Genomic DNA, 20,055 nt, shown 5'->3' with positions numbered 1-20,055 from the left:
CTCCCCATGTAGGATCTCTGTCCTTAATGTGTTGTACAATGTGAATTAATTCTATAACTAGTACTCAAACAGTACTTTACTCCTTGTGTTTCTGTGGGGTGCAAACTGTTGAAATTTTTACTTAATATATACTAAATTGATCTTCTGTATATAAAGAGAATTGAAAAAGAATCTTGATGTGAATGGGATGGGAGAGGGAGAGGGAGATGGGAGCGTGCAGGTGGGATGGAAGTTATGGGGGGGGGGAGCCACTGTAATCCAAAAGTTGTACTTTGAAAATTTGTATTTATTAAATAAAAGTTAAAAAAAAAGATTTTGTAATTCTCATCATAGAGTTCTTTGACGTCCTTCTTTAGGTTTATTTCAATGCATCTGATTGTTTTTGTAGCTATTGTGAATGGGATTGATCTAAGCAGTTCTTTTTCCGTCGAGGAATTGCCTGTGTATACAAAGGCTATTGATTTTTTTGAGCATTGATTTTATATTCTGCTACTTTGCCAAGCTCTTCTATGAGTTCCAATAGTCCCTTAGTAGAGTTCTTTGGGTCCCCTAAATAAAGAATCGTATCTTCTGCATAGAGGGATAGTTTGACTTCTTCCTTCCCAATTTGTATCCCTTTAATTTTGGTTTCTTGCCTAATAGCTCTGGCTAAAACTTCCAGAACTACATTGTGGTGAGAGTGGGAATCCCTCTCTGGTACCAGATCTCAATGGAAATGCTTCCAACTTTTCCCCATTCAATAGGATGTTGGCTGTGGGTTTTTCATAGATTGCTTTGATTGTGTTGAGGAATGTTCCTTCCAAACCCAGTTTGCTTAGAGTTTTCATCAAATGCTTTCTCTGCATCTATTAAGATAATCATATGGTTTTTCTTCTGCAGTCTGTTAATGTGGTGTATCACATTGATTTTTTTGCGAACACTGAACCATCCCTGCATACCAGGGATAAATCCCACTTGGTCTGGGTGGATGATCTTTCTGATGTGTTGTTGCATTCTATTGGCCAGAATTTTATTAAGGATTTTTGCATCTATGTTCATCAGAGATATTGGTCTGTAATTCTCTTTCGATGCTGCATCTTTTTCCGGCTTAGGAATTAAAGTGATGCTGTCTTCATAGAAAGAATTTGGGAGGATTCCCTCTCTTTCGATTGTTCTGAATATTTGGGAAGAATTGCAGTTCGTTCTTCTTTAAATGTCTGGTAGAATTCAGCAGTGAATCCATCTGGTCCTGGGCTTTTCTTTGTTGGGAGGGCCTTTATTACTGATTCAATTTCTGTCTCGGTTCTGGTTCTGTTTAGGTTTTCTATGTCTTCATGGTTCAATTTAGGTAGGCTGTATGTGCCCAAGAATCTATCCATTTCTGACAGATTTTCCTGTTTGCTGGCATACAAATCTTTGTAGTAATTTCTGCTGACTCTTTTTATTTCTGTGGTGTCTGTTGTTACGTTTCCTTTTTCATCTCTGATTTTATTGATTTGGGTCTTTTCTCTTCTTTTATTAGTTAGTTGGGCCAATGAGTTGTCAATTTTGTTTTTTTTTCAAGAAACAAGCTCTTTGTTTTGCTGATCTTTTGTAATTTTTTTGGATTCAATCCTGTTTATTTCTTCCCTAATTCTAATTATTTCTGTTCTCCTACTAATTTTGGGTTTGGTTTTCTTCAGATTTTATAGATCCTTGGGATGCATTGAAAGCTCATTTATTTGGTGCCTTTCTAATTTCTTGATATAGGCACCTATTGCTATAAACTTTCCTCTTAAAACTGCTTTTGCTGTATCCCATAAGGTTTTCTTTCTTTCTTTCTTTCCTTTTTTTTTTTTTTTTTTTTTTTTTTTTGACAGGCAGAGTGGACAGTGAGAGAAAGAGACAGAGAGAAAGCTTTTCCTTTGCCATTGGTTCACCCTCCAATGGTCGCCACGGCCAGTGTGCTGCGGCCGGCGCACCACGCTGATCCGAAGGCAGGAGCCAAGTGCTTATCCTGGTCGCCCATGAGGTGCAGGGCCCAAGCACTTGGCCATCCTCCACTGCACTCCCGGGCCACAGCAGAGAGCTGGCCTGGAAGAGGGGCAACCGGGATAGAATCTGGTGCCCCAACTGGTACTAGATCCCGGTGTGCCAGTGCAGCAAGGCAGAGGATTAGCCTATTGAGCCGCGGTGCCGGCCATCCCATAAGTTTTGATATGTTGCGCTGTTATCCTCATTTCCTTCCAGCAAGTTTTTGATTTCTCTTTTGATTTATTCTATGACCCACTGTTCATTCAAGAGCATGATGTTCAGTCACCATGTGCTTGCATATGCTCTAGGGATTCCCGAGTTGCTAATTTCCAGCTTCATTCCTTTATGGTCTGAGAAGCTGCATGGTATGATTCTAATTCTTTTGAATTTGCTGAGACTTGCTTTATGGCCTAGTATGTGGTCAATCCTAGAGTAGGTTCCATGTACTGCTGAGAAGAATGTATATTCTTCAAGTGTAGGATGAAAAGTTCTATAAATATCTGTTAGATCCACTTGGGCTATCATGTTGATTAAATCTGCTGTTTCCTTGATCTTTTTTTTTTTTTTTTGTTCCTTGTTGATCTTCTGTCTGGTTGATCTGTCTATTTCTGAAAGTGGGTTGAAGTTCCCCAGTACTATTGTATTGGAGTCTAAGTCTCCCTTTAAGTTCCTTAATATGTCTTTTAAATAACCCAGTGCCCTTTAATTAGGTGCATATACGTTTATAATAGTTTCATTTCTTTAGATCATTTATTTGAGAAGGTTCTTTTTTTAATGTAAGTACTTAATATTATAAATTTCCCTCTTAATATTGCTTTTGTGTATTGAAGTGTTTTGTTTTGTTACATTTTCATTTTCATCTATTTCAAGAAAGTTTTTGGTTTCCCTTTTATTTTCTTCAATGACTTATTGCTCATTCCATAGCATGTTGTCTAATTTCCATGTATTTGTAAATTTTCTATTGTTCTTTTTGTTGATTTTTTTTTCATTTGTGGTCAGATAGTATTCATTTTAAGATTTCAATATTTTTAAATTTACTGACTTGATTTGTGGCCTAATGTGTAGTCTATTTAGAAAATGGTCCACGTGCTCATTAGAAGCATGTACACTCTGTAGCCGTTGGGTGAAACATTCTGTAGATGTCTGTTAGTTTCATTTGCTCTCTATATAGTTCAGTTCCAATGTATGTTTGTAGATTTTCCATCTGAATGATCTGTCAATTGATGAAAGTGGAGTTATGAAGTGCTACCATTATTGTATTGGCATCTATATCTCCATTTAGGTCTAATAGTATTTGTATAGTATATACAAATATATAGTATAGTATATATAGTATATATGCACCTGTTGGGTGCATATATATTTATGATTATTATATTTTCTTGCTAAATTGATTTTTTATTAATATGTAATGTCCGTCTTTGTCTCTTTTTAAGGTTTTTGATTTAATGTAAAAACAAGAAATGCCTGTGTCTATCATTATTGCTGCAAATATAGTTTGCTAAACATGTTGTTTTATATCTTTTTTGACAAATGGTAAAGAATGACATCCTACTATGATTTAAGATCTATGATTATTTTTAAATTGGCTGTGTATGAGTGAATTTGATATATTTTCATTTGATTATTGTTAATAGCCCTTTCCTATATTCCTGCTGAATTATGGTCTTTTACTTTTTACTTGTTGAACTTCACTGAATGGAGTATTAAGCCTTTGACTATAATGGCAATTTAAAATGTTTTCTCAAAAATTAGGAAGGAAGGAAGGAAGGAAGGAAGGAAGGAAGGAAGGAAGGAAGGAAAGAGGGGGTAAGGAGGAAGGGAGGGAGAGAGAGAGGGAGAGAGGGATGGAAGGAAAGAAAGGAAAGATCTAAGGGAGGGAGGGAGAGGAGAGAGGGAGGGAAGGAGGGAGGAAGAGGGGGAGGGAAGGAAGGAGGGAGAGAAAAAGAAAGAAAAGAAATAGAATGAAATAAAAAGTACTATATTCTTAAAATTGTAGCTATGCACTACATTGAATCTGTTCTCTTTATGTTAATATCACATTAACGTGAGATTTGATGAGAAACTTGTAAAAATTTCATGCATTTGATGTGACCCTGAGAATTTAATATACCAATAAATTTCTTTAAAAATAATAAATACATGATGAAACTGCTTATATTTTCTCTAAGCACTTGATTTAGTATTTATTCATGCCCTTTGATATTCCAGGTACTATACTCAGTGGGTACATTCATTTTTCTCATGCATGACTTACTCTAGTCCTTTGTGGTACTATATTTTTTCTGAAATCGCTATAGTAAACTACCACAAATTTAGTGGTTTAAAAAAAAACAAGGATGTAATTTCTTGCAGTTATGGAGTACAGAATTCTGAAATCAAGTTGCCAGCAGGACTGCCCTCTATCTGAAGGTTATATCAGGGAGTCCTTCATTACTTCTTCTAGTTCTTGGTGGCTCCATACATTGTGTGGTTTGTGAAAGCATAAATCCAATCTGCCTTCATCTTCACATGGCATTTTCTGTCTTTCTTTTGACACAGTTTCTTCTTTTGTCTCTTATAGGGACACATTCATTGGATTTAAAATACCTCAACATAATGCAGGATCATCTCATTTTGAGATCTTTAACTTAGTTACATGTACAAAGACCATTTTTCCAAATGAAGTCACATTTACAGGTTCCAAAGATTTTGGGATGACTTTTAAACCCACTATTTTACATAGAGAAAAACAAAGAAAGATTAAGTAACTAGTCTAATATCAAAGGGAGGAAAGAATGGCAACTCTATTTCAACTGACTTTAGAATCTAAACATATAATGACTACTCTACATGGTCTTCTCAAAAGAAATAAAAAACATGACAAATAAGCCAAATGGTTTTCCATTACACAAAGTCAATTAATAATGATATATGTAAAATACATAACGGTATTATATTCCTCTTTATTTAACTTAAATAGGGTGCTTCACAAATACAGGTCTAGCCTAAGTAATATGTGAAACATTCACCCTCTTCTTATTGCCTGTATGTAGGTACACAGAACACTTTCAAGGATCGCTCAGATAGTACGTTACAAAGAGAAGTCTCAACCAATTTAAAAGAATAGTAATCACATTTAGCATCTTTACTGCCCACAATACAATTAAATTGGAAATTGACAAGAAAAACTTCAGAAACTATACAAATATATGGAAATTAAGCAACTTATTCCTGAACAACCAATGAATGAAAAAATAAATTTAAAAGAAAATTATTAAAATTACTTAAAATGAATGAGAATGGAAACACAACACCAAAACCTATGGGATATAGTAAAAGCAATTCTTTTTTTATAATTTTTTTTTATTTTTTGATAGGCAGAGTGGACAGTGAGAGAGAGAGAGACAGAGAGAAAGGTCTTCCTTTACCATTGGTTCACCCTCCAATGGCCACCGCAGCCAGTGCACTGCGGCCGGCGCACTGCGCTGATCCAATGGCAGGAGCCAGGTACTTAACCTGGTCTCCCATGGGGTGCAGGGCCCAAGCACTTGGGCCATCCTCCACTGCACTCCCTGGCCATAGCAGAGAGCTGGCCTGGAAGAGGGGCAACCAGGACAGAATCCGGCGCCCCAACCGGGACTAGAACCCGGTGTGCCGGCGCCACAAGGTGGAGGATTAGCCTAGTGAGCTGCAGCACTGGCAGTAAAAGCAATTCTAAGATGGTTGTTTATCAATGCTTTTGTTAAAAAAATAATAACACAGAAAGATTCCAAATAAATAACTTATTGCAGCATTGCAAGGTAGTAGAAAGAAAAGTCAAAAACTGGTAAAAGGAAAGCAAAATAAAATTCATGGCACAAATAAATGACACAGTGACTAAAATCAAAAATACAAAAAAATCAGTGAAACAAAGATTTAGTCCTTTGAAAACAGTTTTTTAAAAAGTTTAAACTCTTCACTAGACTGAGAAAACATAGAGAAGATTCAAATATGTAAGTCATGGGTGAAAACAAAAACTTCACAACTTACACTGCAGAAATACTAAGCATTGTTAGATATTACTATGAACAAACATATGACAATAAATTCAATAACTTAAAAAATGGACAAATTCTTAGACACATAGACATTACCAATATTGCATCATGAAGAACTAGAATACATAATCAGATGAATAATGAGTACTGAGAATGAATCTGTAACAAAAATTCTCCCATCAAAGAAAAATTGAAGACTGGATGACATTATTATGGAATTCTATCAAATTTTTAATATGGTTACCACTAATACTCCTTAAATATTTCAAAGAATAGAATAGATGGTATTTCTTCCAAATCCATTGTATCAACCTAGTATTACCTTGATAGCAAAACTACAAGACACAACAACAAAAAAAAAGAAAGCTATAGAGCAATACGCTTGGTGAACATATAAATGTGTACAGTTTTATATGTCTGTTAATTATTTTTCAAAATGTGCTGTTATCCAAATGGGGGGTTCCTTAAAGGGTAATTTGGCATATTCTCTTGAAATGTTTAGAATTCTTTGTATTGTACTTCTGAGTATTTGACTATAAAATGTGTGTTGAGGAACTTTTTGGTCTTGTCTATGTGGAGTTTTATGGGCCTTCTGCACTTGGACGTATGTACTTTTCTTCAGTTTGGGGAAGTTTTCAGTTATTGTTTCCTGAATAGATTTTCTGTGTCGTTATGCTTATCACCCTTAGGAATTTCTATCATATAAATATTAGCTCTTTTAATGTTGTCCAAGAATCTTGGATGTTGTCTTCATTTTTATTTTCATTTTATTTGTATTATTTTATTTTTATTTTTGTTCCCAGAAAATTTTTATTTAAGGACTACAAACTTCATACTTTTCATAAATACAACTTTAGGAATGTAGTAATTCTTCCTACCATACCTGTCCTCCAACCTACCTCCCCACCCCTCTTCCTCCTGCCTCTGCTATTCCCATTCTTAGTTTTACTAAGATGTATTTTCAATGAACTTTGTACACATACAATTAACTCTAAGTAAAAAGTTCAACAAATTGTATGAAAAAAAAACTATTGCTCAACACAAGAGACAAGGGCTGTTCAAAGTAATTGTATCTTGAAGTATTAATTGCATTTCTATTGATTATCTTTTAGGTGTTCTATTAGTTATCATGGATCAGGGAGAACATATGGTGTCTGTCCTTTTGGAACTGTCTTATTTCACTAAGTATGATGTTTTCGTTTCATGAATTTTGTTGCAAATGACAGGATTTCAATTTTTTACTGCTCTGTAGTATCACAGTGCATATATATCCCAAAATTTCTTTATCTAGTCTTCAGTTCATGAACATTTGCATTGATACCTTATATTAGCTATTGTGAATTGAGCTACAATAAACATGGTGGTACAGATAATGCTTTCATAGGCTGACTTCATTTCCATTGGGTAAATTACCAGGAGTTGGATGACTGAGTCATATGGTATCTCTATATTCATATTTCTGAGGTATCTTCATACTGTTTTCCACAGGGATTGGACCAGTTTACATTCCCACCAACACTAGTTTAGGGTACTTTTTCCCCCAAATTCTTGCCAGCATTTGTTATTTGTTGACTTCCGTATAAAAGTCATTCTTGATCCTGAGCATTTTTTCATGTGTCTGTTGGCCATTTGGATTTCCTCTTTTGAAAAATGCCTGTTTAAGTCCTTTGCACATTTCTTCACCGGGTTGTTGGTTTTGTTGTTGTTGAGCTTCTTGATCTATTTATATATTCTGGTTATTAATCCTTTATCAGTTGCAACTTTGCAAATAATTTCTCCCATTCTGTTGGTTGCCTCTTCACTTTGCTGAGTGTTTCTTTTGCAGTACAGAAGCTTCTAAATTTCATGTAATCCCATTTGTTACTTTTGGCTTTGATTGCTATGCCTCTGGGGTTTTTCCCAAGAACTCTTTTCCTGTGCCAATATCCTGCACAGTTTCTCCAATATTCTTTTGAATTTGATGGTACTGGGTCATAGATTCAGGTATTAATCAATTTTGAGTGGATTTTTGTGTAAGATGTAGGATAGGGGTCTTGCTTCATGCTTTTGCATGTGGAGATCCAGTTTTCCTAGCACCATTTATTGAGACTATCCTTTCTCCAAGGATTGATTTTAGCTCCTTTGTCAAAGATAAGTTGGTTGTAAATGCTTAGGTCGATTTCTGACATTTCTATTCTGTTCCATTGGTCTATTCATCTGTTTTTGTATCAGTACCAGTATGTTTTGATTATAACTGCCTTACAGTATGTCTTAAAATCTTGCACACATGTGGGAGACCAGGATGAAGCTCCTGGCCTCAGCCAGGTCCAGCCCCAGTTATTGTGGCAATTTGGGGAGTGAACCAAGAGATGAAAGATCTGTGTGTGTGTGTCCTCTCTCTGTAACTCTGCTTTTCTCATAAATAAAATAAATATTTTTAAAAAATTCAAATAACTTCAGCAATGATTAATGATGATCTTCATGCAACTTTACTGGATGTTTTAGAGAGTGGAAAGAACATATCTATATAGGCAAGGATAAGTGTAGGGGAGAAGAAAGCTAGCATCAATGAAGCCACATAATCCCAGTAGTGGATCCCCTGCTGCCTCTTTAAAATATACCAGTTGTTCCTCTTTTTGTCTTTGACAAAAAGGGAGTTGACCTTTAGGGAAGCAAACTTCAGTCATTGCAATATATCAAGCCCAGTTTAATAAGAATGGAATGTTGCAGATGTCATAAAAGTTCATGTTTAGAGAAATGTCCATCTTATCAAATATTTATTTGTAGTATCAGGCGGTGGGTGACATATACAACAACTCTCCAAGTTCACACTTATGACAAATGTCTGGGACAGGTCTACCAATGACCCAGTAAATTAGGATTTACACAGATTGGCTACCCTGTGTCACAGAAAGGACTGAAGTTAGATATACTTCCTCTCAGTACTCCAGAGCTGTTAAGATGTTCACATCCTATTAACTGGGGAGACTATTCCCCCATAGACTGCAATTTGAACAATCTGTAATGTATCATGAGCAAAGATAGTAGAGTTGAGCCAAACCCCAAGATGGTGAGCATAAATCTTATGGCTTGGATTCTCTCGTGGCTCATCACAACTTTTTATTTTATTTGCTGATATATATCCTATCTGGCTACCTGTTGTAAAGAGGCAGAGCCATTTTAAGGAAAATGTTGAACTAGAAACCTCAAATTTAGTCTTCATATTCAAGGTCTTTTTGGGAAAAACCCCCGATCCCTCTCAGTTAGGCAAATCAGAGACAGTTACTACCCCTCATCCATTCTCTGTTCAATAATACTGATATTCCAGTCATTTGTGTTTGGCAAAAATAATTGAGAGATTGAAGATACATGTAAAGTCCTTCTTGGAGACTAAGGTATAAATAATTACAAAAGAAGAATGTGCAATTTAAGGAAGGGGGTGGGAAGCCTATTCAAATATGTGGCAAAAATGAGAAGCACTCTTTCCAGGAATTTCTGCTTTTCAATTCCAGACTTCTCACCTATAATGTGTCATCCGTGTTGAGCCAGCCTTGCATCTTTCCCACCCACTATTTCAATCTGACCTGAAAAGTAAAAATGAGATTTGATGATTGTTTGCATCCCTTATCTCTTCTGTTAAGGATCAGTGCTTTTTTTTTTCTTCATACTATTTGTTGAACTCTTTTACTTAGTTTAGGGTTACATTTACAATCATTGAGCAAACTTAAAGTAGATCTTTGTAAAAACTAAGACTAGAAGGGAGAAGAAGAAAGAAGAAAGTTTGGAGCATGTGTGGGAGGAAGGGTAGGGTGAGAAATACCACTATGTTCCTAAATCTGTATATATGAAATACATGAAACTTGTATAACAAATAAAATTGTTTTAAAAATGAAATCAGCTTATCAAAGAGATATTTGCTTCTAACATGTTTGCTACACTGTTCACAATAGTCAAAATACGGAACCGACCAATGTGTACATCATCAGATAACGTGGTATGTATATATATTATACTATGCATCCATAGGAAAGAATGAAATTTAGTCATTTGCAGCAAAATGGACAGAATTTAATGACTTCGTGTGGAAGGAAATAACCCAGATACAAGGTATATTCTGCATGTCCTTCTTCATACATGCAAGCTAAAACAAACAAAAACTCAACCACCTTGTTAAAATAAAATGCTCAATCACCTTCAATAACCTAGGGATAAGATGGAATAGGGAGAACCATCATATATTCCGTCATTGAACCCATTGCTGAGCAAAAATCTAGGCCCATTATCCAATGTGATATTCTTAAGGGAAGGAACCTTTAACATGAAAAATGTAGTCTTGTAGGACTTAGTGTTTTCTGAGTTAATGGAAACTATGTGGTTATCTAGGCCAAATGCAAAGAAAGTGTCAACTGCATTTGAAATTCTATGGAACCATTTGGATGAGATGAGAAGCCCATGGTAGTCTATCTGCCATGGATGTCCTGAACTATTAGGTCAAGAGATGTGTCCCTGGATGGTATGTTAGCCTCAGCTAGGGTCTGCCATCAATACAGTTTCTCCATGCTGTTCAGGTCTTCTAATGAACTGTGACAATCCATGCACCTGGATTTTGTCTAGGATGATGACTAAATTTTCATGTTCCATTTTCTCATAGATTCAGGAGAAAGCTGGTTGTATATCTACTACCTATGGAATAAAGCACAATTCAATATTCACATTCATTTAACAAGGTCTGCTCATTCGTTATGTTCTCCTTCATCAAAGCAGTGGTCTTTCTGGTGAGATGAATAAAATGCTTATTAAGAGCAAAAATAATTTTATCCAAATTGCTTATCCATACAGTGGCATATGTATATATGGAAATATATATATTATTTATTATGTGTATATGGAAATACATGTGTGTATATATATATATGTGTGTGTGTGTGTGTGTGTGTGTATATACATCAGTCCAGGGCCTTCCAGTGTCTTGAATAATCAACCAGGACAATAATCACAGCTCATGATTCAATGAAAATATAGCATGAATTGTTTTCTAGAGTTACCATGTTAGCCCTTTATACTATATGATGTTCTCTTTGCCCATTATGACAAGTATCTTTTACTATGTTCTATAAGGGGCATTTCTCTCACACATAGACTAGTGGCTGCTTCTCATTACAAAGCAGCAGTTAGGCAGGCAGTGTTGTCAGTAAACTAACATCATGTGTGAACTGAGAGGTCCTTATATTTGGATTCCCTATTGGTCAGTGGGGACAGAGACTCCCTGAGTGATGTGTCTGGGGGGATATTTCCAACACATTTTCATAGTATCAGAGATCATTTCATCATTGCATCTCAGCACCAGCTGAGCTGCCTTTTACCAGATCCATATGTATCATTTCCATTTCACAACAGTGAAGTCCTGAACTACTGCCACCTAGAGATTTGATAACTTTGTTAGAGTCACAACATGGTCAAGATTTCTGGTTGTAGAAACTAATGTGGCCATGGTCCTTATACTCAGTATTTGACAAGGTCTAATAACATGTCAATGATTGCTTCTTAAAATGTGTACAGATTTCAGTTAATTCTAGGAGCTTACAGGCTCAAAAGTCCGATAGTAACCGCTGGCCCCTGGTGATATCTTTCTGGTATAATGCCAACTGGTAAATGGAGAGGTTGCTGAAAACTGTAACTCAAATAGTAGATATGGATCACTGGAGCCAGGAAATTGTCAGCCTTGTTGATTTTGAAGGCCAAGAGATTCAAGTAAAGTTTATGGGACTCTCCAGTGCATTTCCAGACTCACTACAAAGTGTGTAGTGTCTGTTTCAAGGACCACCATTATGCAAAACAAAGCCAGGCCTCTGAAAGCCACCCTCCTGACTGGGTATCTGGCCCTAGGTTCCTTGGTAAGGACTTACTAATCTCCTTCTTTGGAGTGTAAGCACTGTGGCACAGCAGGTATAGCCACTGCCTGTGGATCTGGTATCCCACATGAGCACAAGTTCAAGATCTGGCTGCTCCTCTTCCAATCTAGCTCTCTGCTATGGCCTGGGAAAGCAGTAGAAGATGGCCCAAGTGCTTAGGCCCCAGCACCAGAAGAAGGTCCTGGCTCCTGCTTCAGATCGGCCGAGCTCCAGTCATTGTGGCTATTTGGAGAGTGAACTAGCATGTATCTCCTTCTCTCTGTCTATAACTCTAATTCTCAAATAAATAAATAAATAAATTTTAAGAAATTAACCTTAAAAAATATTTAAAAACTCTTTCTTTGAGGCCTCATTATTAACTAAACCCAAATATCCTTTTGGGAAGGTTCTTGCCTAGGTGGTTCAGAAGAGTGTCCATTTACCACTCTTAAGCCATTCTTTGAGCTGGTCAATCTTTGATTACGTTTTCCATGCAAGGGAATTTATCAGGTGGGATTAAAATTCCTTAATGAACTGATTAATTTATTCTCAGACGAAAGTTTAACTAGACTTGCAACAAGCTGGAGTAGCATGGGAAAACTTAGAAATCTGAGTCTGGTACATGGTTTCATCATCCACTGTGTACAATCACTTACTGTAGACCCAAGAGAATAGCAGCATGACTCACAGGACCACTACAGCCTCTGTTAATGTGGTCCAAATAGTTTTCCCATGGCCAAGAACTCACCTCAAGTGAAACACAGTTTTCACATCCAAGGCAGTACCCAGTTGTTTAAGGAGAGGCTCTCTAGTGTTCATACTGTCACCTTCTGTGCCCCATCATCGGCCTCTTCTTCCCTTTAGGGAAATGACCTCTATCAGGGCACTGGAGATAATCTGTAGTAACTCACTCCACAAGGCACTACCCATTCTCATTAACGTTAACAAATTACCTACTTTGTTGTAGATGTTAAATAACCAAGCCTTTAAGCTTTATTTGAGCTGCTGGGCAAAGTAGTGCCAAAAAGCTCTATGGTCTTTTTAATTGAAGATATGGTTTTCAATAAACTACTATGTCATAGGATATCCAATGGTACCAGAAAGCTACATACAAATAACAATAGCCCTTGAATGCAATTCCAAATGGAGAATTTTGTGCCCAACTGTAGAGGGATCAAAGCTGTAGCTAGGGAACTAATTCCAGACCTTTCTTTAAGTCCCTTGGTTGGCCTTCAATTGTTTACTGGCATAAGATAAATTTACTAATGTAGCAGAAACAATAAAAAAGGGAGGCAGTCCCTGGCTTACACTAGTATGTTACTCAAGCTTGGCTGAATATCTTTTTGTACTACACCAATCGTATGATAAACAATAGCTGTTAATGACATTATCCTTACAGCTACAATTTCCTCTATACCTCTGAGAAACCTAATATATCACATCCACACATATATTTCCTTTCACTGGCACATTGTGCCAAGATGTCTTTCTACCTAGTACCAGTGATGAGGTCTTCTCACAGAGACAATGATTCAACTCCAAAATCTCTACCTATGGTTTGCTTACATGGACCTCTTGTGGTATCAACTATAACAGAATGGTTCTGCAGAAGCAGATGTGGAGACAGATTTTGGAATAAAAGGTATTTATTAGGGATGAACTGTGAAAGTAGAAAGAACCAACTCAAACAGACCATGCACTTGTTGATAGCTGAAGATTCTCTGCTGCTGGCACTCTCTATGGTTGGGCAATGAAGAGATATGATAGTACACCAAAAAATCTACCATATTCTTGTTCTTACAGTTCAATCCCTTGAAAAAATGTCCGAAGGCTGCATTCATTGCCAAAAAGACATATAACCTGGTCATTCACAGACAGCAACATGGTATCAGATGTAAAACCCAATAGACCTTGGTCCACATCCCAATAGTGCATTTTGAAAAGCTATGCGATGGAAATAGCGGAAGATGGCGGAATAGGGAGGGAGCACACCGAAGGTCCACTAAGGGAAGGTTCAAAGAGGGGTGAGAATTTGTAGTTTGTAAGGACCAAGAAGCCCTTCCTGAAACTGGGGAGATAGGGTGGACACGCGAGGAGAACACGGACGCCTGAGACACAGGACAAAGGCAGGAGTGTGTACGCACCAGCGCTGGAAGCTGAAGTGAGACGGGGCGCTCGCCCAGCACCGTGGCACAGCTGCCACCGCCCCACCCCAACCCACCCTGGGATGGACACTGAGACAAACACGACTGAATGGGGGAGGAAATAGAAAACGGAACAGAGTGAGTGGCGCCTACGGAAAGAGTGCGTGATTCAGGGGTACTAATTGAGAGACTGAGTAAGCCAGTATCTCTTGGTGCCTCCTCGGAGCTGTAACGGGCGGGAAGCAGCCATTTTGTCTGTTTACATTCAGGCTTAAAGGAGAACTGTCTTTGCCTCCACACTAAACTTCAGAGGCGGAGCCCAAAGGTGGAGCAGAGCAACAGGACACTTCTTGCTCAAGGGAGGGCAGCTCAAAGCCCTGACACCCATCTACTCAAGTTACAAGAAAAAAAAAAAAAACTGAATAGTGCCTGCCAGTGGGGAAAAAGGGCAGGATCCAGAGCTGCAGTGGGCAGAGGGCAGCCATCCTGTCTGTTTACCTTTGGGCTGTGTAGAGCAGCCTGCTTACATTGGATATTGGTACAGACTCACAGCAGCCTATAGCAGAGGGAAATCAACCTGAAAAATCACCCAGATGGTATGCCAAAAAACAAAACAAAAACCCACAATAAGAATATAGAAGAACATATAAACTTGCCAATGGAGCAGGCTAAACCAACCAGAACAGAGGCAGAAGAAGAAGAAGTTGAAAACATGCCAGAAAAAGAATTCAGAAAATTAATAATCAGAATACTTAGAAATAATGAGAAACAGTGTCAAGAGCTGAATGAAAAACAAGCCCAAGGATTAGAGATCCTAAAGAGAAGCCAGAATGAGATACTAGAACTGAAAAGCTCAATTGACCATATAAAAAACACCATGGAATCCCTCAGAAATCGAACAGATGAAATAGAAGATCAAATATCAGAATTCGAAGACAAACTTCCAGAAATAATACAGTCAGTTCAAACACAGGAAGAAGAAATTTAAAAAATCAAAAAATACAGTCGGAGACCTACAAGATTCAATCAAACGGTGTAATGTTCGGATAATAGGAGTCCCTGAGGGGGTGGAAAGAGAGAATGGATTGGAAGGTGTCTTCAATGAAATAATATCAGAAAACTTCAAACAAAGGCAGCTGGATAACAACACACAAATACAACAGATAGCCAGGACTCCGAACAGAGTAGACCAGAAGAGAAATTCACCATGACACATTGTGGCAACACTCAGTTCAGTGACACACAAAGAACAAATCCTAAAATGTGCCAGAGAAAAACAACAAATCACATTCAGGGGTAAGTCAATCAGACTCACCCCAGATTTCTCATTGCAAACACTACAGGCAAGGAGACAATGGCATGATATATTTCAAGTTTTTTTTTTTTTTATATTTCAAGTTTTAAAAGACAAACAATGCCAACCTAGAATACTATATCCTGCAAAGCTATCATTTATGAATGAAGGGGAAATAAAGATCTTCCACGACAAACAGAAACTGAAAGAATTTGTATCCACACGTCCAACCCTACAACACTTGCTCAAAGACGTGCTGCACACAGAAATACAAAAACAAGAACTTCACTACAAAAAAAAAAAGCGAATGTAGAGTAACCGACAAACAAAGTTCAAAATACATAAACAGCTTGTTTCAGGAAACATGAAGGGGAAAAGACAGTACTTAACAGTAATCACATTGAATGTGTATGGTCTTAATTCCACGACAAAGAGACATAGACTAGCTGATTGGATAAAGAAAGAGAATCCAGCTATATGCTGCCTTCAGGAGACACACCTCATCAGCAAAGATGCACGCAGACTGAAAGTGAAAGGATGGAAAAAGATACTCCAAGCTAATGGAAATCAAAAAAGAGCTGGTGTGGCCATCCTAATATCAGATAAAATACACTTTAACATAAAAACTATTAAAAGAGACAGAGAAGGGCACTATATAATGATTAAAGGATCTATCCAACAGGAAGACATTACTGTTATAAATGTATACGCACCTAATTACAGTGTGCCTGGCTACCTGAAAGAATAACTAAAGGATTTAAAGGGAGATATAGACTCAAATGCAATAGTAACAGGGAACTTCAACACCCCACTCTCACCAATGGACAGATCAACCAGACTGAAATTCAACAAGGAAACAACTGAGCTAATTGACGCCATAGACCAAATAGACCAAATAAATATCTTCAGAACTTTCCACCCCACAGACACAGAGTTCACATATTTCTCCCCAGTACATGGAACATTCTCTAGGATTGACCATATACTAGGCCATAAAGGGAGCCTCAACAAATTCAAAAAAAATTGAAACTATACCATACAGCTTCTCAGACCATAGTGCAGTGAAACTCGAAATCAACAACCCAAGAATCTCTACACCATATGCAAATATATGGAGAATGGACACCATGATCCTAAATGAACAGTAGGTCGTCGAAGAAATTAAAAGAGAAATCAAAAGATTTCTAGAAACAAATGAAAATGATAACACAACCTATCAAAACCTGTGGGACACAGCAAAAGCAGTGCTAAGAGGAAAGTTTATAGCAATTAGTGCCTACATCAAGAAGCTGGAAAGGAACCAAACAAATTAACTCTCCATGCACCTCAAGGATCTACAAAAACAGCAGCAAATCAAGCCCAAATCCAAAAGGAGGAAAGAAATACTAAAGATCAGAGAAGAAATAAACAGAATTGAAACCAAAAAAAAAAAAAAAAAAAAAAAAAATACAAAAGATCAACAAAACCAGGAGCTGGTTCTTTGAAAAAATAAACAAAATCGACACACCATTGGCACAACTAACCAACAAAAGGAGAGAGAAGACCCAAATCTGTAAAATCAAAGATGGTAATGAAAATGTAACAACAGACACAACAGAAATAAAAAGAATCATCAGAAACTACTACAAAGAGATGCATGCTAACAAATTGGGGAACCTGGAAGAAATGGATAGATTCCTGGACAAATACAACCTTCCTAAACTGAGCCGTGAAGAAATAGAAAATCTAAACAGACACAAATAACCAGAGAAGAAATTGAATCAGTAATAAACGCACTACCGAAAAAGAAGAGCCCAGGACCGGATGGCTTCACTGCTGAATTTTATCAGACATTTAGAGAACAACTAACCCCCAGTTCTTCTCAAATTATTCAAAATGATTGAGAGAGGGAATCCTCCAAAATTCCTTCTACGAAGCCAATCATCTTAATTCCCAAGCCTGGAAAAGACACAACAGAGAAAGAAAACTACAGACCTATCTCCCTGATGAACATAGATGCAAAAATACTCAACAAATTCTGGCAAACCGAATCCAACTACACATCAGAAAGATCATTCACCCAGACCAAGTGGGATTTATCCCTGGTATGCAGGGATGGTTCCATATTTGAAAGTCAATCAATGTAATACATCACATTAATAAATTGAGAAACAAAAATCATTTGGTTATCTCAATAGATGCAGAGAAAGCATTTGACAAAATACAACACCCTTTCATGATAAAAACCCTAAGCAAATTGGGGTTAGAAGGAACATTCCTCAACACAATTAAGGCAGTCTATGATAAACCAAAGGCCAGCATCATATTGAATGGGGAAAAGTTGGAGGCATTTCCATTGAAAACTGGCACCAGACAGGGATGCCCACTCTCACCATTGCTATTCAATATAGTCTTAGAAGTGTTAGCCAGAGCCATCAGGCAAGAAAAAGAAATTAAAAGGATACAAATGGGAAAGGAGGAAGTTAAACTATCCCTATTTGCAGATGACATGATACTATATATAGGGGACCCAATACACTCCTATAAGAGACTACTGGAACTCATAGAAGAGTTTGGTAAAGTAGCAGGATACAAAGTCAACGCTCAGAAATCAACAGCCTTTGTATACAGAGACAATGCCAGGGCCGAGGAAGAACTACTAAGATCAATCCCATTCACGATAGCCACAAAAACAATAAAGTACCTTGGAATAAATTTAACCAATGAGGTCAAAGACCTCTGTGATGAAAATTACAAAACACTAAAGAAAGAAATAGAAGATGACACAAAAAAAAGGAAAAACCTGCCATGCTCATGGATTGGAAGAATCAATATCATCAAAATGTCCATTCTCCCAAAAGCAATTTACAAGTTCAATGCAATACCAATCAAAATACCAAAGTCAATCTTCAAAGACCTAGAAAAAATGATGCTGAAATTCATATGGAGAAACAGGAGACCCAGAATAGCTAAAGCAATCCTTTACAATAAAAACTAGGCCGGAGGCATCACAATTCCACACTTCAAGGCATACTACAGGGCAGTTATAATCAAAACAGCCTGGTACTGGTACAAAAACAGATGGATAGACCAATGGAACAGAATAGAAACACCGGAGATCAATCCAAACATCTATAACCAACTCATATTCGACAAAGGACCTAAAACCAACCCCTGGAACAAGGACAGCCTCTTCAACAAATGGTGCTGGGAAAACTGGATGTCCACATGTCGCAGTATGAAGCCAGACCCCTACCTTACACCTTATGCAAAAATCAACTCAACATGGATCAAAGAACTAGAGATGTGCCACGACACCATGAAACTAATTGAGAGCAAAGGGGAAACCCTTCAAGATATTGGAATAGGCGAAGAATTCCTGGAGAAGACCCCACAGGCACGGGTAATCAAAGATAAAATAAACAAATGGGATTACCTCAATTTGAAGAGTTTCTTAACAGCAAAGGAAACAGTCAGGAAAGCAAAGAGGCAACCAACAGAATGGGAGACGTTATTCGCAAACCACACAACAGATAAAGGATTAACAACTAGAATCTACACAATGATCAAAAAACACCACAGAATCAAAACAAACAACCCAATAAAAAAATGGGCCAAGGACCTTAATGTCGCTCCCCCTCTTCGTGGAGGAGCAACACTGAACCCTGCGCTGTTCTTTTCGTCTGCTCGGCCCTCCCCGGGTTTGCTGCTGGTTCTTCCCGGGTTGGCTACTATCCCTTCCACCTCCGTGGAAGGGCAGTTCCCCCTGGCCGCATTCCCCACTTCCGCAGGGGAGCGGCACACCGCCGGCCGGCTCTCTGGGGGCTGCACGGGTTCCCTTAGATGTTCCCCATAGATGTTCCTGGTGCATGCCGTCTCTCTCCTCCTTTATAGTCCTCCTCCGCCAATCCCAACTCGGCTGCCCACACGCCGAGTACGCTGCTCTCCTCCAATCAGGAGCAAGTCCTACAGTTTATTGGTTGAACTGGAGGCAGCTGGGCAGAAGCTGTTTTCTCCTCTCCCAGCGCCATATTGTAGGAGAGCAGATGCATAGAATAAGTCTTAATTCCAGTAACAGTCTAGTCCGAGCTTCTCCCCACAGAGGAGAGCAGATGCATAGAATAAGTCTTAATTCGAGTAACTTAGTCTAGTCCGGATTGCTCCCCACACCTTAACAGACATTTTTCAAAAGAGGAAATCCAAATGGCCAACAGACACATGAAAAAATGCTCAGGATCCCTAGCCATCAGGGAAATGCAGATCAAAACCACAATGAGATACCACCTCACTCCGGTTAGATTGGCTTACATACAGAAATCAACCAACAACAGATGCTGGCGAGGATGTGGGGAAAAAGAGACACTAATCCACTGTTGGTGGGAATGCAAACTGGTAAAGCCACTATGGAAGACAGTCTGGAGAATCCTCAGAAACCTGAATATAGCACTACCACAGGACCCAGCCATCCCACTCCTTGGAATATACCCAAATGGAATTAAAGGGGTGAAAAAAGCCATTTGCACCTCAATATTTGTTACAGCTCAATTCATAATAGCTAAGACCTGGAATCAACCTAGATGTCCATCAATGGATGACTGGATAGAGAAACTATGGGATATGTACTCTATGGAACACTATACAGCAGTAAAAAACAGTGAAATCCGGGCATTTACAACAAAATGGAGGGAGCTGGAAAACATCATGCTGAGTGAAATAAGCCAGTCCAAAAGGGACAAATATCACATGTTCTCCCTGAT

Source organism: Oryctolagus cuniculus, chromosome 1 (genome assembly GCF_051225735.1).
Source record: "Oryctolagus cuniculus isolate XC-2025 breed Fujian yellow rabbit chromosome 1, ASM5122573v1, whole genome shotgun sequence".
Lineage (NCBI taxonomy): Eukaryota > Metazoa > Chordata > Mammalia > Lagomorpha > Leporidae > Oryctolagus > Oryctolagus cuniculus.
The sequence above is the reverse complement of the archived record's forward strand: the minus strand, read 5'-3'. Positions refer to the sequence as shown.